This window comes from Drosophila virilis, chromosome 3, assembly GCF_030788295.1.
Source record: "Drosophila virilis strain 15010-1051.87 chromosome 3, Dvir_AGI_RSII-ME, whole genome shotgun sequence".
Lineage (NCBI taxonomy): Eukaryota > Metazoa > Arthropoda > Insecta > Diptera > Drosophilidae > Drosophila > Drosophila virilis.
The window spans coordinates 23294001-23300000 of NC_091545.1; the positions used below are offsets into that span (position 1 = coordinate 23294001).

Sequence of the window (6000 nt, forward strand, 5' to 3'; positions counted from 1 at the left end):
GAACATGCGCCCTGCACTGCAGTTCTCAAAGCTGAGAATGGGAGAGCGCTAGAGCGAAAGAGAGAAAGAGAGAGAGAGAGAGCGAGCACAAGTTGCACTTTAGAGCTGCGAGCTGTGAGGCTTGCCACCAAACCTAGCCCACAACTATGTGGGGTGTCGTCTGGCTGCCCCTGCCACGCGCTGGGCGTATTTCATGGTTTTGTCATTGCCATTGACCATGATATTAAGCCAATGTCAGTGAATGGAGGCAAACGTCGGATAGCCTTAGAGATTGCAGCATTTAGCTGCACTGGCCTCGCCTATTCCTTTAGAGGTTTCCAAATTTGGCGCAAGGATATGAAGCCCATCTGATAGACCGTACGCCTAAGGACACACTCTTAGCTACAAGGCAAACTCTTAACCAACCAAGTTTGGAGCAGGGGCTGCGTCTTAGGGCAGACCTGCCTGCACTCACAGCTGAAAGACGGGCGTTGAACAGGCTTTGCTCGAGGGTTGCAACTCCAGACAGACAATGCCCCACCCACCTTAGATTTTGCAATTATACGTATATTTGTAATTTCTATGCTACGACAACTCCAGGAATTCTATGCCAAACTTTGCAACCCCAAAAAAAAAAAAAAAAAAAGCACACATAAAGGGGCAACGGCAAAAACAACGGTTCCAGACTCAACCAAACCCAACTGCGCATTTTAAGATCTATGCGTAGCAGCTACGAGTTACCCTGCAACAAAATACGGTTTCTATCCTAAGAAGAATTCATATTTTAAAATTTATTTTGAGCTCTAGATGAACTCTTATGTTAATATTGAGCAACTGTGAGCTACCCTCTAATTGTTTTCATATGTATTTTAATATTAATACTGACCGACTACAAGATACGCTAGTTTTAAATACCCAGCTTTGCTTGCTTTTACGCTTACTTCACATGCGTAGAAATATTGATTGGTTAAACATAAAAAAGAGAAACATTAAAAATAAACTTAAGTTACTAATTTTCGATACACCCGTTTAACATGTTTGCCTTAGGGTATAATAACAGCGCAAATCTGCAGCCCAACACTTCCGTCCTCGTCGCCGTCATCATCGTCGGTCCCTTGTTCATTGCACCCCCAACGTATTGTACATTGACTTCTCTGGGCTACGCTTTGTTTTCTGCATTCGCCGACGGCAGCGTCGCAACAATGCGCTCTCACACTCGCTCTCTCACGCTCATGCTCATGCTGGCGCTCTCGTTATCGTTCTCGTTCTCGTTCTCTTGCTGAGCGACATTCCCATACCACGACCTACCTTACCCACACCCACAGTGCGCTTTCAGCTTTCTGCTTTGGGCTTTGGCCATTCTTCCGTGCACAACTCCCGCCCAGCAGAGGCCGTTGTTGTTGTTGCTGATGGTGTCTGCTGCTGCCGCCGCAGTCGACGCTGCTGCACAATTTCGCAGTTCAGTTTTCATATTGAAAGTAGAATTTTTCACTTTTGCAAATTTCTGTCTCGTTTCAGTCGCGTTAACGACGTCATGTCGCACGTTTGTTCTGCATTTGGTTCTCTGCGAGCAGCTTCAAGTTCTCAAAGCCAATTCTTAACTACAGATGCGCTCCGAATGTTATTGTTGTTGTCTGCTCTAGTCTGACGGCATATAAATGTGAGATTAACTTTCATTTGTTGTGAGTGGCAAATCTATACTTAATTGCATATCGGTCGAACTGTATTTTACGCGTGCGTCTATATATATATGTGTGTGTGTGTGTGTGAGATCGTCTGATCAAAACGAGCACCGTTAAAAACTGTGCTTGCAATTGGAATATGTTCTGCGAAGAATGCATAATAAAAGAGATTGCAAAAAAAGTATGCTGTCAAAAAAGGAAGAAAAAAAAAACAAAGTAAAAGTATATAAACCAGATACATATATAGAAGAATTTTAAACTGTGCTAATCCAACGGCGTGATTATATTTAGGGATAAGCAGAGCTTTTGATACAGTCAATCAGTCAAGCTGGAACGCTGTCAATCAAGCTGACCTTTCAATATCAAGATCATTTCAATTGAGTTATTAAGATGACGTTCCGAAAGGACGTTTCTCGTTTAGATTGTCTGCCCAAAATGTCTGACTCATTCCAGGCCAGCCCACAAATGGCGCCCACTTTTGCACAACTTCAGAACTCCAGACATTGCAACCCTCATTAGGCCCCCATACCTTCAGTGTCTGGCCCGAATGGGGCGGGCTGCAACTCCAATTACCCCCGCATAACCATCACCAGGCAATCAAGCATTGAATCTCTTTCCGTCTGGTTCTTAACAGGGCGCTGTTCGCGCAACTGTAGCGCCGCTGTAGACGCGCTGTTAAGTGCGCCAGTGACACACACAGCGGCAGCCGCTGTTAACCTTGCCTTGGTATTGGTGAACTTGAATAAACACGCGCCAGCTGCTCTCCCGTTCTCTCGCAGTTTTGCGCTCGCTCAAGCTCTCTCACTCTCTCTCGCGCTCTCTGGCTTTTGCATTTCTATTTCAAGTTCTTCTTCACGCTATGTATGTGGAGCGGCGTTGTCAGCAATGAGCATTCAGTGTTAAGGTCAATACGTTTGTTGTGTTTGCGTTATGTACACACACACATACATGTGTCTGTTATGTCTGTTTCCACATGGCTGCAATGAGACTGCATCTATGAGATTGCATTTTGCTCGCTGATTACTTTGCTATTGAATTTTGTCACTGGCGCTTGTTGACGCGCACACACACACAATTTTAACATGCACATGTGTTATTTTATTGCTCATTTGTCGTTGCGGTTTTTTGTGTTTGGGGTCAAATTGTGACTCTTGACAACCTGACGTTTACGGAAGCTTTTCATGCCGCCCTTGTTCGTTGCTTTTGTATGATTTATGAGTTGACTAATGCGAATGCATCACATGCGAAACGTGCTCAGAAAGGTGTTGACAATGCCAATTGAGAAAGTGTTTAAATTTCTAGCCTTACAAAAGAGTTTTATTTGCACTCTTTTGAAAACTCGAGTATAGAAAGCCTTTCGTATGATGTCTGAAATAGAATTTGCCAATTTTGGCCAAATTAACTTCCCTTAAGTCTTCAAAACACGAACCTACCTCAATGCGTAACTCTGTCTGTCTGTTGTAGTAGCTTCTTACGCACATTACTCATACGCACTGTTGTATTGTTGTTTTTTTGGGCGGAAGTTGCCGCCCACTTAAACTTCGCCTGAAATACACAACAACCCAGAGAACTACCCCTGTTCATTATTAAAGTATTCCTGTTTTCTTATTTTGGTAAGCAACCCCCTGTTTGATGGCGCAACTCCGTCAAATTTGTGGACCCTACTCATTCCATAAATTGTTAACCCCAAACGAAACTTGGTTTGTGCGTGTTTTGACGTTCGTCTGCTCATTCGCGTTTATTTTTGTTTATTTATGTTTTGCTTTTTGTATTCTTTACAGCTTTGCTTCCTCATTTGCTAGCGCAAGCTCACGCTCTCTCTCTCTCTCACACACACACACACACAAGTACACGAGCGCGTCTCTCGCATTCGCTCTCATTCCCGCTCTCTGCTGCTCATTACGTACGGCTATCGACGCTTCCTCGCTCTCACAGACGTGCCCACTTTGCAGCCACACACAACGACAACGAACGGTTTTCACTTTCATTGTGCAGCTTATTCGCCCACTCACACAGCTCTCGCACACACACACACACACACTTGCGCTCAGCAGGTTTTTTTTTTTCGTTCTGCTCTGCTCTGTTCTGTTCTGTTCCGTTCTTCTCTCGCGCCTTTGCAGGCATTTGCGATTTTCAGTTTCAGTCAGAGAAAGTACGGCGCACGCAGCGGTCGCGAATTCGAGGCGCGTCCATCAATCAAGCTAAAAAACACCAAAAAATTGCCGTCGCTAATTGAAATTATAATTAATTGATTGCTGCCCAACTTAAAGCTGATAAAGAGTGCAACAAATGCGAATGCCAATAATAAGCATGCAAGCAAATAAATAGCTGTAAATGCAAAAGTGTTTCAAGCTCTTAACATTGGATCTGTCTCTGTCTATGTCCGCGTCTATGTGCCAGTGCCTGTGCCCGTGTCCGTGTCCGTGTCCGTGTTCGCGTCGCGCTGTGTCCTTGTCCTTGTGCAGCGCCCAACGGTCGCAGTAAGCCGCCCAGCCGAACAGCTGTTGGTTGCCAGTTCAAGTCCTCGTGCTCGTCCTCGTCCTCGTCCTCGCCAGCGTCCTCGTCCTTGCCGCTGTTGCTTCTCACCTTGCTCTTGAACGACGCCTAGGCCCTCAATGTCAGTGTCAGCCCCATTGCCCCATTGCCAGTGTTGCCGTTGTCAACGTATTGACTTTTCGTAAAATTAAATACTCACTTTTCATAATTTGTGGCCCGTACAGCACCACACCGCCCCGCCCCGCCCCGCCGCGGCCACAGCTGCGGCCAGCTGTTGCTGCAAAACTAAATCGGATTCTGATTGGAATATGCTGCTGAACGAAACAGCTGCAGATTTTCTGTAAAATTATCTGGCCAAATAGCAATGTGTTTCAATAAGTTGTACCTATTAAATAAATGCGTGAACTCTACGCCAGGTGCGCAGGTCAAATGTCAAACATAAGTGCTAAACACAAGAGTGCAAATCAAACGGATGCACAAGAACGACGCGACATGCAAATGATAAATATACAAAGTGAAATAATTAACTAAAAGCCGCGATCTCTCGCTCTCTCTCGCTCTCTCTCACACTATTTCTCAAGAGAGCCAAGGAATAAGAAACTGCAATGCAACACGAAAATCTATTGCAAGTTAATGAATGATCACACAACTACACTCACACACACACACACACACATGCACACACATATGTGTATGTATAAATATTTTTATAAAGGTGTACAAGCAGAGTTTGACAGCAACAATATTAATACACTTAATGCTCAGGTGAAAAAATACTAAGAAAAAAAAAAAAACAACAACAAAAGCGAAACAAATTTAAATAATATTAATTAAAAGGCAACTATTGCGTTGTGTTTCATGTGCAAAATATTAATATATACCTGTACAACATATACATACATACATAAAATATATATATACATATATATATATATTTTTGGAGATAAATCAAACATATATTAAATACATATTAATCGATGAATTAAGTGAATGAATTTAACTAAAATGTTATCAAGCGCTGACAAATTGTCATAATTGCAACATACTCGTAATCTCGACACTCTAATTTATACGCATCTATAATTAATTAATTATAATAATACAAGTATTCAACAATAATTATCGGAGCATAAATATAATTAATTGCATAATTTTGCATATTATTCAACAATTTTAAACAATCAACAACTCATCAATCAAGCTAACAATCAATCAGGTCTTTAAATTATTTATAAAAGTAAGTGTGCCTCGCCCTGCCAGATAATTAGTATATAAGTATATAAAATTATAATTAATTTGTAAAAATTAAAGAAAATCTTTGATTTAATCAACAAATCAAAATATTTAAATATATTTATAATTTATATTTATAAAGAAAAATTCAAATAAATTTGCAAGAATCAAAGAAAAACTTTAATTTTGTATTAATTAATTATAATTATAATTAATTAAAGAAAAATTAAATGAAATAATATAGCTTAATTAACGGCCAATTATTTAAATTTATAAATATTTTTTTTATTTATGCTTATATTGAAATTTTAAATAATTGCTTAAAGAAAAATGAAAATTAATTCGAAAGAATTAAAGTAAATCTTTGAATCGAACAAAAGCTAAATATTTATATATATTTATATAAATTCCAGGCATATGCCTGCAACATGCCCATACTAACTTTTCTTCTTCTTCCCTATTGTTAATCAAGCTACTTAAAATACCTACAACATACTCATCATCAACACAAAAAGCTGCTGGGGAGTCGAAAGGAAACCAAGAACAAGTATTATTAGTAATTAATATATTGGAACATCCAAAAAAACATTCTCAATCACAACAAGGCCTC

General features: G+C 40.6%; 1 protein-coding gene across 1 annotated transcript in view; it reads left to right on the plus strand.

Moving 5' to 3' along the window:
* Positions 1–5154: 5154 nt before the first annotated feature.
* Positions 5155–6000, plus strand: part of Eip75B (Ecdysone-induced protein 75B) — a 105981-nt gene continuing 105135 nt past the window's right edge. Inside the window, exons 1-2 of the mRNA XM_015176028.3 lie at positions 5155–5394; positions 5863–6000. The exon at positions 5863–6000 is cut by the window's right edge and continues 2023 nt beyond it. The gene's annotated coding sequence lies outside the window, so the exon portion shown is untranslated. The remainder of the gene's footprint in view (positions 5395–5862) is intronic.